Raw genomic sequence first — 16,105 nt, 5'->3', positions numbered from 1 at the left:
ATTAAATTTTTTTCTTTTGTTTTTTTTTTCTTTTTAACTCATATTGGAAATTTCAACTTTGAAACACAACATCGATATTTTCCAATCAAAAATCAAAGAACAATCACTCTTCTTTTATTCCCACATTGTGCAAATATTATGCACACCACAACTCCCTCACCTCACCAACTAATAGCTCCCCCAAGCCAAGCTTGGGACTAGCAACCAATGGGGCTCAAATAGGCTTGTAATGTGGCTAAATAATCAATAAAAGGGCACAAGCAACAACATGGGTAACAAGAAGGGAACAAATGTATCTAATACTCTGAAGGCTACCTAAAATAATGAACGCCTTCGTCCTTCTCATGTGCATAATAATAAGTCATGAAACACTACTCATAGTTGCAAATCAATACTCAAATTCATTGACATGCCAGGAATTATGGAACTATCACACATTTCCTAACCAAATCAACTAGTCAAGCACTATATTCACAAGTAGTTGGGCAAGATTGACTCATGTTTAGGAATCGAAGCAATTAAACTTCAAATCATGACCAACAAATCCACAATGCTCATTATCAATAACCAAGAATCAAAACAAATTTTTCTCAAGTACGGGGCACAGGGAAGCATGATTTATAATTCATTGGAACGTATTTTTGGATTTTTTTTTATTTTTCAATTTTTTTGTATTTTTCATATATAAGAAAGCAATTAAAAACTACACTAGGAAAGCAAATAAAAAGAGAAAGGGAAGAGAATTACCAAGTGAACGAACACCCCCCCAAGCCAAATCAAGCAATGCCCTCATTGACTTGGGAGAGTAGCCTACTCCTCATCCTCATCCATCCTCGAATAGCCCCCGCCGTGGCTAGAACCGGCTCCTCCATGGCTAGAGCCACCACCTCCATACCCCGAACCACCTGCAAAGTAGTTAGGGTCCACATTCCCCCCAAGCCCACCAAAAGGTACATCGGTCCCATAACCATGGACCGATGAGTAGTCGACGTAGGTACCAAAGGCACTTGGGTTCGTATATCCACCCTGCGGATATTGGAACCAATCAGGGACAAGTGAATCGGGGGGAATAGCCCCCCGACGGGCGTAGTCATCATACATGGGGTATAAACCCCTCCCTAGGTTCCTCTCCACATAACCTACCCTTCTATCTAGAGACCCTATTCTAGCATCCAAATCCCTAACCAAACCCTCAACTCTCCCTTGCCTCGTCTCAATCCTATCCAATTGGCTCCTAAAAGCCGAGAAGTCATAAGGGGCGTTGGGGTCTATGTTGTAGTTGGTAGAGGAAGTGGGGATATTGTACGTAAAGGGTTAAGGTGGTGGATAATGTGGTGAATGGTGAGGAGGTGAGTGGTCAATGGGAGAGTGATGGGGTTGAGGTGAAGGGTGAGGTGGTTGCACCTCACCTTCACCATTAAGCTCAAAAGTGTAAGAAGGCTTCCCCTTCTCAAATTTGGTCAAGGTGGGGTGGGGTAAAGTGAAAGCATTATCCCTCCTACCCGATTCCCGTTGAATCACCCACCAAGTATCCCCTCCCATGACATTAATCCAATTAAGGCTACCTAGAAAGGGTAGGTCCATAAGAGTTGGGTCGGCTACCTTACCATCATCGTTAGGGACAAAGCTAAGGTGTTTGACCGCTATATGTGTAACTAGGCCACCAAAGTAAATGGGTACCCTAGACCTACCCGCCTCGGCCGCGTTGGCCACCCGTTGGAAGTGGTTGGCCATTTTATGGACTATATTGAGCTTTTCACTCCTAGGGATCATGTATGACCCTAGTAATTCAAGCTCATCCCGCCTACCATTGGCGGGTTCATGCCTTCCAAAAATGGTAAGGCCAACAAACCGTTGCCAAATCTTTGGCACGGGATGTTGTATCCAAGTACCTTTAGCATGTTGGAGGTTCAAGTTAGGATCCCCCGTAAGGGATTGATAGACAACGACAATGTTGTCTTGGGGTGGTTCAAGAGGCCTATCCGATTTCAACTCAAAAATTTTACCAAACTCTTTCAAAGTCAATCTAATATCATTATTGAATAAACGAAATTGAACATGAGAAATTAACGCATTTGATTTTATGACATTAAAACTAGAAACGAATTCTATGGTTAAATAATCATAAGTATCGTAATGCATGTTAAAGAAACCGCTCATGCCAACTCCTTTGAATAATTTTTCCACATACTTATCAATTCCTAGTCTAATAAGGGTAGGGTGATAAATGAAACGAGTGGGAATTACCTGCCTCGTGATGAGGTTTAGCATCCTCTGTTTTTGCTCTTGGGTGGTGATGACCACCCTCTCCCATCCCGGAATTTGCAAGTCCGGGTCAATTCTCGCCTCTTGGTTCCTTGAGCCTTCCCCCCTCACCGTTCTTGACCTCTTAAAAGCCATTGATGGTGTAAAGAATAGGAATTGAGTGGTTTCTCTCTCTTAGGGTTTAGAAAAAGTTGAGAGAAAATGGTAGAAATTGGGTTTAGATTGTGGAGAAAGGTGAAAGGATTAGAAATATGTAAAAATTTTTGAGTTTTGATGGAAGGATTGGAGAAGATCTTGAAGAATAAGTGAGTTTGAAGGTGAAAAAAAATGGAGGTTTTAGAGAGAGAAAGTAAAGGAGAAGAAGATGAAGTAAGAAGGAAATGAGGAAAGAAAGAAGAAGAAAAATATAAGGGACGGCCAAAAAAATAGGCGCGCCCAATCAGGCTAGCTCCGCCCGATCGGGCGCGAACACGAAAGAAAAATTCGCCCTATGGTTCGCCCGATCGGGCGAGCTTCGCCCGACATATCTTTTCCTTCACTCGATTTGTGCCCGATCGGGCAACCTCGCTCGATCGGGCGAAATTTGCTCGAGTTTGTGACTGAACTTGCGCGCCCGATCGGGCGGAAAAAAAAAACTCGACTTCAGCTCACTTCGCACGCCCGATCGGGCGAATTTTGCTCGATTCCCAGCTCTCCTTTCGCGCCTGATCGGGCAGCCACGCCCGATTGGGCGAATTAAAGGCTGAAAAAATCTTTCTCTTGCGCGCCCGATCGGGCGAGCCTCGCCCGATCGGGCCCATGCCCAGTCGTTTCCTTAGCTTTTCTTCGTCTTCAATTTTTTTTTCTAAGTCTTTCGACCTCTTAAACCTATACCTGTACAAAAACACTTATAAACGGTAAAATTACACTCTCCTCGCCTCTCAAAAAGAAAATAAAAATAAAAATAAATAAAAAGGAAAACTAGCCTAGAAAGCAAGAAATACGGGTTGCCTCCCGTAAAGCGCTGGTTTATCTAGGTCCCGCACGACCCACTTACCACCTCGATGTTCAGGTTGGAAGTGGAGTTAGGAAGGTTTCCTCCACATCTCTACTAGTAGCGCCCTCATGATACACCTTCAGTCGTTGGCCATTTACCTTAAACTCTTCACCCTTGTCATTGACCAACTCTACCGAGCCAAATTTATTCACCCTTGTGACAGTGAAGGGACCGGACCACCTAGATTTCAAATTTCCTGGGAAAATCTTTAATCTAGAATTGAAGAGAAGAACTTTATCACCTGGTGCAAACTCTCTTGGTAAGATCCTCTTGTCATGCCACTTCTTGGTCTTCTCCTTGTAGATTCGCGCACTATCATATGCTGACAGTCTAAACTCATCTAACTCAGTGAGTTGGAGGAGTCTTTTCTTACCCGCGACCTTAGAGTCCATGTTAAGCTCCTTGATCGCCCAAAAAGCTTTGTACTCCAATTCCACGGGAAGATGACATGCCTTACCATAAACTAATCTATATGGTGAAGTACCAATTGGTGTCTTGAATGTTGTTCGGTATGCCCAAAGAGTGTCGTCCAACTTGTCACTCCAATCTTTTCTTGATTTTGACACCACCTTCTCTAGAATGGCCTTGATCTCACGGTTGGAAACCTCGACTTGGCCACTAGTTTGGGGGTGGCTGGTAAGCTAAACCTGTCCTATGGTAGACACCATACTTTTTGAGGAGGGTGTCCAACTTCCGTTCATGAAAGTGAGATCCTCCGTCACTTATTATAGCTCTAGGTACGCCAAATCTTGGAAAGATGGTTTTCTTAAAAAGTTTGTGGACGACCTTGGCGTCATTGGTAGGAGTGGCGATGGCCTCAACCCACTTGGATACATAATCTACGGCGACAAGAATATAACGGTTCCCTTTTGAAGAAGGGAACGGTCCCATGTAATCAACACCCCAAACGTCAAAAATCTCAACTTCTAAAATTCCTGTTTGGGGCATCTCATGCCTCCACGAGATGTTGCCAGTCCTCTGGCAAGAGTCACAAGCCTGCACAAACATGTTAACATCTTTATACATTGTAGGCCAATAAAAACCTGACTCATTAATCTTGGCCACCGTTTTAGTGGGGCCATGATGTCCTCCATATGGTGAGGTGTGGCAACTGGTAAGCACACTGTGGACTTCCCATTCGGGAACACACCTGCGAAATAATCCATCTGCACACTCACGAAACAAAAAAGGATCATTCCAAAAATAATGCTTAACATCAAAAAGGAATTTCTTTCTTTGTTGGTAGGACAAGTCAAGGGGTAGAGTACCACCCACTAAATAATTGGCGAAGTCTGCATACCATGGGTGTTGCTCTACAACTGCATATAGGTTGTCATCAGGGAAAGAATCATCTATATATAGGTAGAGAATCCTTACCCTCATCATACCTGATACGTGACAAGTGGTCTGCCACTACGTTCTCTGCTCCCTTTTTATCTTTTATTTCGATGTTGAAATCTTGGAGCAAGAGAACCCACCGGAGTAGCCTTGGCTTTGATTCCGCCTTAGCTATCAAATATTTCAAAGCTGCATGATCAGTAAAAACAATAACTTTAGAACCAACAAGATATGATCTAAATTTTTCTAAAGCATAAATGACAGCTAGAAACTCCTTTTCCATAGTAGCATAGTTGACTTGGGCTTCATCCAAGGTTTTTCTAGCATAATAAATAGCATGCAAAACCTTGTCCTTCCTCTGTCCGAGCACGGCTCCTAACGCAAAGTCACTTGCATCACACATGATCTCGAAAGGAAGGTTCCAATCGGGAGCACATATGATGGGTGCCGATATCAAAGCCTGCTTGATCCTGTTGAAAGCCTCAAGACACTCGTTAGTAAAAATAAATGGGGCATCCTTGAGCAAGAGCTGTGTCAATGGTTTAGCAATTTTAGAAAAATCTTTGATAAAGCGGCGATAAAACCCCGCATGACCCAAGAAGCTTCTAACTCCCTTAACATTAACTGGGGGAGGTAATTGCTCAATCACTGATATTTTAGCCTTGTCTACTTGTATGCCCTTATCAGATACAATATGGCCTAGGACTACTCCCTCTGTCACCATAAAGTGACATTTTTCCCAATTAAGGACTAAGTTGCACTCTTCACATCTTTTCAAAATTTTAGCAAGATTAATTAAACATGAATCAAATGAAGAACCATATACGCTAAAATCATCCATAAAGACCTCCATAATAGACTCTATGAAATCAGAAAAAATGCTCATCATGCAACGTTGAAAGGTAGCGGGTGCATTACATAAACCAAAGGGCATTCTACGATATGCAAAAGTGCCATAAGGGCATGTAAAGGTAGTCTTTTCCTGATCTTTAGGGTGAATCGGAATTCGGAAAAATCCCGAATACCCATCCAAATAGCAAAAGAATTTGTGATTGGCTAACCTCTCAAGCATTTGATCTATAAAGGGAAGAGGGAAGTGATCCTTTTTAGTGGCGATATTTAATCTACGATAGTCTATGCACATACGCCACCCTGTTACAGTTCTAGTGGGAATTAATTCATTTTTTTTATTTGTTATCACAGTCATCCCACCCTTATTTGGCACCACCTGCACGGGACTTACCCACTTGGAGTCAGAAATAGGATAGATAATACCTGCATCAAGTAATTTCATAACCTCTTTCTTGACTACTTCCTGCATGTTAGGATTTAATCTTCTTTGGGGTTGAATGCAGGGCTTATAGTTATCCTCTAGATGAATCCTATGCATACAAAAGTCAGGGCTAATACCCTTGAGATCATCAATACTGTACCCTATAGCCTTCTTATGGGTTTTGAGAACCCCTAGAAGTTGGAAAGATTGTAGGTCAGTGAGTGCAATACTGATGATCACGGGGTGTAGTTCCTGTTCATCTAGAAAAACATATTTCAAATGAGAAGGGAGAGGTTTTAGCTCAGGTTTCTTAACCTCTGCAGGTTTTGATTCCTAAACTAAATTTACTACCTTCATTGTTTCCTTGGGGCTTAACTCTTTTAAGGAAAGAGCCTTTTCAATATCCTGTACCTCATTACCCCAAATGCTTGCATTGTCGCTAGATAAATTCCCGCAGAGAACTTCCTCTAAGGGATCCTTCGCAAGAACCTGTGGCAAGCTATCATCACAAATATCGTCCATTACATCAATTATATCAATGTAGCAACAATTTTCCTCTAGCATAGGCCCTTTCAAAACCTTCCCTAAATTGAAAGTAACATTATCGTCACCTACAGAAAGGGTTAGTTTACCATTTTTTACATCAATAATCGCTCCTGCAGTATGGAGGAATGGTCTACCTAATATAATGGGTATTTGTGTGTCCTCTGCCATGTCTAAAACAACAAAATCAACAGGAATAAAAAATTTACCAACTCTGACAGGTACGTCCTCTAAAATACCTAAGGGGTATTTTACCGAACGATCTGCCATTTGCAAAGTTATATTAGTAACTTTTAATTCTCCCATATTTAATTTAGCGCAAACAGACAATGGCATGACACTGACACTAGCACCCAAATCGCACAAAGCTTTATCAATAAAAACATTCCCAATGTGACAAGGGATAGAAAAACTACCGGGATCCTTTAATTTAGGAGGGGATTTGTTTTGCAATAAAGCGCTACACTCCTCTGTGAAAGCTACAGTTTCTACTTCATTAAAGGCCCTTTTCCTAATCAGAATGTCTTTCATAAATTTAGCATAAGCAGGAACTTGAGTGATTAAGTCAGTAAAAGGGATTGTTACCTGCAGGTTTTTCACCACCTCTAAAAACTTACCGAATTGTTTATCAAGCTTACTCTTCAATTGTCTATTAGGGAATGGGAGCTTGATAACTGGGCTCTTCACATCTCCTTCCTTATCCTGCGATTTACCCTGCACGGAAACATTAGTAGGGTTAGTATCTATTTGTAGCCCTGCAGGGCTAGCAGGATTAGCGTTTGGTATAGAGGAATCTAGATCAGGAACTGGTCTATCTTCCTTTGGCATAGGAGGTCCATCATAATGTGAACCACTCCGTAAAGTGATTGCATTAGCATGATCTGTAGGATGGATAGGTTGTGCTGGTAGAGCTCCCTGCTGACGGGATTGTAGGGTAGATGAAAGTTGTGCAATTTGATTGTCCATAATTTTATTATGGGCTAGGATAGAATCAATTTGCGCATCCCTACTCTTCATGTGCTTTTGCATATTGGCAAGTATTGCTCTAATTTCTGTCATGGCAGGGTCGGAAGATGATGAGGGTGATGCTTGGCTTTTCTGGCCGGAATTAGGATGATAATATTTTTTCTGTGGTGGGGTTTGCTGTTCTGGTTGTTGTGGAGGTGGAGGATTTTGTACATTGGTGCTCCGGTACGAAAGATATGGATGATTTTTATAACCGGCATTGTAGGAATTGGAATAGGGGTTATTCTGCCTATAGGTTTGAAAGGCATTAACTTGTTCCATAGAGCTCCTACAATCTTGCTCCCAATGACCTACAATTCCACAATTTTCACAAAAAGCTTCATGGTTAGCAACAGCAGAAACATTAGCTACAGAGTTAGGAGCCGCAGTAAGATTATCTAATTTTTGACAAATAGATGTTAATTGAGCTTGCAAAAAGGATACGAAATCGACACTATGTTTTCCTTTATTTGCAAACCCTCACGGATTCCCATATTGGGAATTGTGTATTGCCATGTCTTCGATAACCTGTCCTGCATCATCCACATTTAAATTCATAAACCTCCCACTAGCTGCCGAATCTAGCACTGATCTAGAAGAATTTCCAAGTCCATTATAAAATTCTTGGATCAATTGCCATTGTGCTAGATTGTGGTGGGGGCACTCTCTCTATAGATCCTTGAACCTCTCCCAAGCCTCATATAATGTTTCGTCGGCCTCTTGAGAGAAGTTCTGAATAGCACTCCTTAGCACCGATGTTCTCTCTGCAGGATAATATTTATTATAGAAATTCAAAGCAAGAGTTTCCCAGTCAGTAATACCAAGTGCAGTTCTATTCAAACCATTAAACCATAATTTTGCTTTGCCACATAATGAAAAGGGAAAAAGAATCTCCCTGATTTGGTCTTGCGTGACCCCGGCTTGTCTAATGGTGTTACAATATTGGCATAACTCTGCGATGTGAAGATTAGAATCTTCACCCTTGTAGACATCTAAAAATGTCTCCCCAAAACCAAACCCGATGATGAACAACCTTTCACCGCCACTATTGGTCGGGTTTAGTATTTAATCCCGAGAGTGCTTAAAAAATCGTATTTTATTAAATTCATATTTTTGAACAGTCCATGGATTAGTCTTGATGTTTGGTAAAAGCATAGTTTTAATTTCAGCCCAAACTTATTAATTAATTTTTAGCCCAAGCCTTTTTATTTTATTGTTTTATTATTTATTTTCTTATTTTAGCCCGAATAATAAAAAGTCAGAAAAGGCCCGAAATTATCAATCGACACTTAAAATGCCGAAGGAAATTAGGGTTGAAAATGTATTTAGACGGAAAAACAGGCTGGAATTTCCCGCGCCACGACAGATACCTACCGTGTCACGGGAATCCTTCCCGTCTGACGGTGGGATTTCCCGTGACACGGGAGGTCTGCCGTGACACGGGACATTCCGTGTCTTTTCCGCGTAAACCCTTAACGCGTTTTTTATCCCGTTTTCTGAAAATTTCCCGCGTCACACCGAAAATGTACCGTGTCACGGGAAAGTGTATTGTCTGACGGTGGAGCTTCCCGTGTCACGGTACAATTTGACCGTGTCACGAGATACGTTTTTAGGGTTTTTATCATTTTAGGGTTCCGTGTGCTCCCTCAGCACATTTTCCCTATAAATACCCCCTCATTTCTGATGAAAAGGGCACCGAGTAATTCTCTGATTTAATTTTCTCTCTTCTATGCTTTAGCCTAAACACTAGCCTACCCCTTTTCTACTTCAAAGTTCCTTTCTTCAAGTACTCAAAGGAGTCCATACTTTACTCGTGGTTCTATCCTTAAGCCAAGGCGTGAAAGGTAGAACTGTTTGAGGGTTTGGCCCCAAATCTACCTTACTTTATTTAATTTAATTTAATTATTGCTTTATTATTTTCTTGAAGTTACTAACTCGTTTATTATTTTGTAGTTGCAAACAAACAGAATCAAAGTAAGAGTCATGCTCCTTTTATTTTTATTATTTTTCTAACGATTTTATGTTGTTGGAATTGTGATTAAATTGGTTTTAATATTAATGTTGTTTTATTATATTTATTGATCACCATATTGCATATTAAAGGTAATATGTAATTTAAAATCACGCCTAATAAGATAATTTGGACAACCGGCTTAGGTTCCTTTTTAATCTTATTATTAATTGAAGTGATCACCAATATTTTAGAATTATGTGTTGCATTAATATTCAACCAATTTAGCTTAATAATAGTTTGGAGCAAATACGGGCGAATGTGATCACAGGAATCACTTTTCACTATAAGAATCGAGTAGAGGCCAATACGGGCGAATGTGACTCCATGACTCACTTCGTACCATCATCCCCGATCCTCCTTTCGTGGTTCCGAACCATATGGAGTTAGTTATCTCATGGATTATGAATGGGGTGTAACCTTCACGGGTCAATCGTTGTTGCCTTCGTTGTCCCTTATTCGTGGTTGCCTTTTATGATCCGTGAACGGTTTACAAGTTCCTTAAAAACTTGTTGGCGGCTCCCTACTTTCCTTGTCCCTAATCGTATTATGTCAATTCCTACTTCCTATGAGTGCCAAGCATATTCACAACATGCTTTTAACGTAGGCGCACTTCAAACGACGCCTACAACACTTAGCTCCGCTGAACTGCTTCCTCTTTATCATAGTGATAAATTGGGGCTTGATCTCAAATTGAACTCCATCTAGAGCCAGAGTGGGAGTAAGGTGCGGGAAATCTGTGAGCTTCGGTTGCGAATAGTCACTGAGTTTCTTCTGGGCCGTCATCTCTGATTCTGAATCTGAAAGAATATCTGTGTCACTAGAATCAGGGGGAGGATCTCTTCGATCGTTGTCCTCCTCAGAACCTGCCAGAATTTGTCTATAGAGTCTCCTTTGCCTATGAAAAGAACGCTCGATCTCAAGATCAAAAGGGATGTAACCTGATCTGGAATACCTGGGCATAAACAAAGAACTAAAGACAAATATGAGAATTGCCTCAAAGAACTAATGTTCTCTTAGGCAAAAAGGGGGATAATCTAGACTACAAAAATATAATCAGAAAACAAAAATAAAACCGTTTCCCCGGCAACGGCGCCAAATTTTGACAGGGTAAAGTCGTATCCCCTAATAAAAAATAATTACCTAAGTCCTCTAGCTAAAGTACATAGGGAAGTAGGGTCGAACTCCACAGGGAAACAGGTCTTTTTACTTCTAATTAATTATTATAATCTAAATTATCTAAGTAACCAATATTTTTGGAAATAAATTCTATACTACGAAGAATAAGTTTAGGGAGAAAAGAAACAATAATAAGGAAGCCTAGGGTCACAGGTTCACCAACAATTAATATTCCGGGATAGAACGAAGTAATTAATAATTAACAATGCACAGATAACATGATTAACAGGCTCTCGCAATTTATTAATCAACATAGATCTAACAGGCTCTCGCAATTTACTAGATCTAAGTTCCTATTAAAAATAGCCTTTAATATTAAATTAACATCTGCTCGATTCATCAATTCAATATTGCTAAACATTCACAATCAAATTACATCTGCTCGATTCATAATCTAATTGCAAAGAATTAAAATAATTCAATAAGAAATTATCATGCAATATCAATAATCAATATTAACAAACTATCCCTTCATATTAATTATGGATCCCCATAAACCCTAGAATGAAACTACACACAAATCATCATAACTAAGCCAATCAAGTAAATAAGTAAAAGCATAATCAAGAAAGCAATTAAAATAGCTGAAATTAAAAGGGAAGAAATTGTACCAAAAATGAATCTGGAATTAAAGGAAGTATTAAGAACAAAAGTTTAGAGAGAATTTAAGAGAGAGAAAAATACTAAGTAGAGAGAGAAAGTCTAAGAAAGAAGGTAATCTAATAATTCCGTACAAAATCGTATTTAAACGTTTCCTAAAACAAGAATTAAAACTAAACTTAATCAGGTCTTCCAGAAACGCGTGCCCGATCGGGCGAAGGGCCGCCCGATCGGGCGCGCCTTTTCCTTCGCGTTCCTACCCAGCAGCATCGCTCGATCGTGCTAGATGCTCGCACGATCAGGCGCACCTTAGCATGCTCAGCCTACTAGTCTTGCCGCGCCCGATCGTGCTAGAGGTAGCCCGATCGGGCGGTTGCTTCTCCTTGAGGATTGGACTTTTATTGGGCTAGATTTCTCGGCCCAATCCGGATTTCCTCTCGGGTCTCGAATACTTGGTCCAAATGCCTCGGGATCCCAATTACCGAGCCCTTAATAACCGGCTCTCACCGATCCTGGGCTCCAAAAGTGGCCATGTCTTTCTAGCTTCCGTAGTTGATCCATACAGCCCGGGAAAATTCTCCAAGAGTGCAATTTCCTGTAAAATACAACTAAAACTACGAAAACACTAGAACACACAAATTATTAATAAAAGTGGCCCGAAAGAGCCAAAAACACTACTAATAACGACCAAGGGACGGGGGTAAAACACTATATAAGATGGACATATCATTGTTCATAGCAAAAAATTCATACAGGTTAAAGATGCTAACATTATTTGAATGGGTGGTTTTGGAAGAAGAAGGATTGTCGTTCTTCTTGCCTTTTCAGCCACTATTGTTGTTGTTAGCAGCTTTTTGTTTTGCTAGGTCGTCTTCAATGTCAATACATATGTCATAGACAACCTTAAAAGTTTTTCAAATTACTTTGAAACTTTAAATCTTTTGAATACTTTTATTGGAGGTTCTTAATGAACATCCTCACAAATTCCTTTTTAGTTGGAACTTCTACCATCTTAGCAGAAGTTTCCCTCCATTTGTTGAAGAAGGAAGTGAATCCGTCTTTTTCCTTTTGCCGCAACATCTCAATCTCCCTATGGTCAGGCTCAACTTGAATGTTGCACTTATATCTATCAATGAAAGCTTTTATGATAGATTCCAGGAGGAGATCTTCTCCTATTCTAAAGAGAAAAACTTCTGTTAACAAACAATTTCAAGAGATAATGAGAATACTGAATGGAAGACCTTCCTATCAATAGCCTTAATACTCAGTATAGTCTCGAAAGATCTTAAATAAAAGTAAGGATTGTTGGTAGGCTTGAACTTAGGGATGTCATTTCCATTGAACTTCTGTGGAAGAGGTTCATTGTCAACTAAGACCCCTTGGGAGCTAATTCCCTGAAACTTGTAGTCGTTGGAGATTTTGCTAAGGCTTTCCTCTATACGCTCAAGTAGTTTATGCTTGCAAGATTGTTGACTTGAAGAGCAATAGTCTTCAACATCTCAATCAAGTTGTTCATGTTCATGTTTTTGACAAAACCACTTGTTTATGTGCCTGGTGGGTTTGTCAAAGAGAAGAACTTGAACGAAGGTATTGTCTTTGATTAACCGTCCTTCTCTTCTTCACCAAGCGCTGTAATATTAAACCATTAATTTTTTTGATGACTCGACTCAAATTGACTTTGACTTTAACTTTGACTTTTATTAGTTTTAAAGGGCAAAACCAAAAAAAAAAATTGGGTGCATTTTTGGGAATCAAGATTAATGGTTTAAGAAACATGGTTATGTTAGAGGTTTAATATCCGACTTACCCCCCTAGAAAAAATGACAAAAAACACGAGCACAAAAAACTCTCAATACGTACATGATCATAGTGAAATATACATAAAGTGTGTGCTTTAAAATAGTGAGTGATAGTGCCATGCTTTGACACTTGTGTAAGAACATGGTATTATGTGTATATATTAAATTAAGGATTATATGAGACTTCAATTATTAATAATTTAATTTAAATAAACTTGGCGCGAAGATATAAAACATAAAACTGGACCATCGCGTGAACGAATGCATTATAGCGCCGCGCCAGAGCCATCGTGGCACGATATTATTATCACGTTGCGACGAACACCTGTATGTCGCGCCATAGGCCAGATTTCCGCGTCAATAGTGAAACTAGGGGTGAAATTAAATTGGATGAAAACCAAACCGAACCGAACCAAACCAAACAAAACTGAATAAGCAATTCGCTTTGGTTTATTTCGGTTTTTGGTTTGGATCGGTATGAAAAAATTTAAAACAGAAATATTTCAATTTGGATTCAATTTTGGGATTTGGTAAAATCAATAACCGAACTAGAATATATTAAGCCCACTAATCCCATCCCATTATCCTACATATATATACCCAAAACCCTAGATTTCTACCCCTCTTTTCTCATTTCCCTTTCATTTTCCCTCGGCACTCCTCACTAAAACCCTAGATTTCCCCTCTTTTCTCCTTTATCACCACCTCACTCCGTCCGTCCAGTCGTCCACCACCACCAGCCCGATACTCTAGTATCTCAAGTCACCTTCCTCACTTGCGTTCTCAACGTATCTCTTTTGTGTAAACTTGGCAACTCCATTATGGCGTTCGTTCTCCCTATAATCACCACCACTTCACCACCGCTCACCACCATTTTCCCTCCCCAACACCTCTCTCACCCCCTCAAAGGTAAGAATTATCAATTTATTCTCTTTGAATTGGTGAATTTTATGTTTTTCTGTGTTTGATTGGTGATATTCCTTTGTTTCTTTGTCCCTAGATTTCCTTTTATCCGGTTAGTAAAGAGGTACAAGTTAGAGATGTATCTAAAGTTTTGATCCAAAAGATTATGAAGGAAGCACCGAAGTAGAAGATCTGGTTTTTTTTTTCTTTTTTTAATCTATATGTCTTTTAATGTCAGATTCTTGGTGGGCAAATTTATAATAGTTGATTATATAAATTATCTCTCAATTTAGTTTGTATTATATTTTGTTTATAACTATACATATTTCTTAGTTTTCTTATGTTCCGTACTTCAATTTGTATCTGGTAAAAATTCGGTGTATGGGTCGATTTCGTTTTGCTAATCAGAAATTTAGTTCGGTTTGGTTTGGACCCTATTAAAATTTGGTTTGGATTCGGATTGAAAATTGTAAAACTGAATTAGTTCGGTTTGGTTTAGGTTTGTTCGGTTTGGGCCATAACCCAAACCGAACACAAAACTTTCACCCCTAAGTGAAACATCAGTAAAAGGATGAGCCTATAGTCGTGCTAAGTCATGTTTATTCAATTTTATTAAACTTTAATCATTCATTAATCAATTGATTAATTGGTCAAAGTCCTATATAGTCATTAGTCAGTTCATTTAGACTTATACACAAGTCTAAACAAATGGTTTCAGTAAACACATATAAGATATGCACAAGCAAGAGATGCACAAGTAGTCAAGTAAGCACAATATGATGCAATAAGTTTTCAACCTTAATTTGGCTCTAGTTATCTAAAGTTCGAGGATTATGGTTAGTCAAAATAGGGTCCATGGTTATGAGTCCGGATGCATCGTGCGAAAGTCTTACCTTTGGAAGGGTTGGCACGTAACGATGGGACCCCAAAAGTTAAACTTGTTTCCATGGTTTGGTGAATTCACAAACTCGGATGTACCCTTCGTTGCAATGAGCATTCGATTGGGTAGATGGAGCGTGAATTCCCAGAGGGTTATGGCCATATGTAGAACACATATGGGTTTCAGAAAAGAGAGAGAAAACTAATCAGGAAGTAAAATCGAGCAAACAATACTAGAACCGGTCAAAGCAAGAACAATATTGGAATAACTTGCCGCGATAAAATAGTGACCATCGCACTGGGATGGGCTCTGTTCTCTAAGCGACGGTTCCTACATGCCTTGGCAGTATTTTGTGCTTTTAGAATTTTTCGATTTTTGCATCTTTTTTTATTCTAGTTGTGAATGATATTTCCCAAATTTCCTACGTGTAAAAAGCCTATGTTTTTTACGCATTACGGATGGTCTTTCCAATGCGGGCCTTTTTATACATATGCCATTAATGTCAATCAAAATTACGTACATGAATACATAGGACGTTTCAAGTCTCATCCATTCATTCTAAATTATTGGCAAAATAAATTTTAGGAATTAAAATAGAAATCCTCCCTAGTGGAGTCGCCAAAAATTGTAGGGATTATTTCAAGCATCCCACACTTGAGCCCATTGTGATCATACACTTAACCATGGTGGCGTCCAAAAGGAAGGAAACTAGAGCAAAAGAGTCACCAACAAGTTTTAGGAACTTGTAAATCGTTCACAGGGTGAAGGTTACACCTCTCCATAATCCATGAGATCGCTAACTCCATAGTGGTCCTAAACCATGACTGGATATACGGGGATGAAGGTACAAATCCAACCTAAAAGAGATTGAACCTGCCCGCCTCTACTGTATTTTTCTCATATTCATGTGCGCTTTCGAACTAGCATACAACCAATATATTAATCCTAAACATGTTTAAGATATGTTAGTTGAATATTAATGCACACATAAAACTATTATTAACAATCACTTGAATTAAAATCATGTAGACACCTAAAATTGTCTCCCCAAAACCAAACCCGATGATGAACAACATTTTACCGCCATTATTGGTTGGGTTGAGTATTTAATCTTTGGACTGCTAAAATCCATATTCAATCCCAATAAATTTCATAAACCAACCCAATTCCTAGCCCATTTCCAAACCATAACTTATTTTCCGATGTTCGTGCCTTTAAACCCAAAATAATTCATTTTGTGTCCTTTAAAACTATTCATTTTGTGTCCTTTTTA

This window comes from Chenopodium album, chromosome 8, assembly GCF_948465745.1.
Source record: "Chenopodium album chromosome 8, dcCheAlbu1.1, whole genome shotgun sequence".
Lineage (NCBI taxonomy): Eukaryota > Viridiplantae > Streptophyta > Magnoliopsida > Caryophyllales > Amaranthaceae > Chenopodium > Chenopodium album.
Note: the sequence above shows the minus strand (reverse complement) of the source record.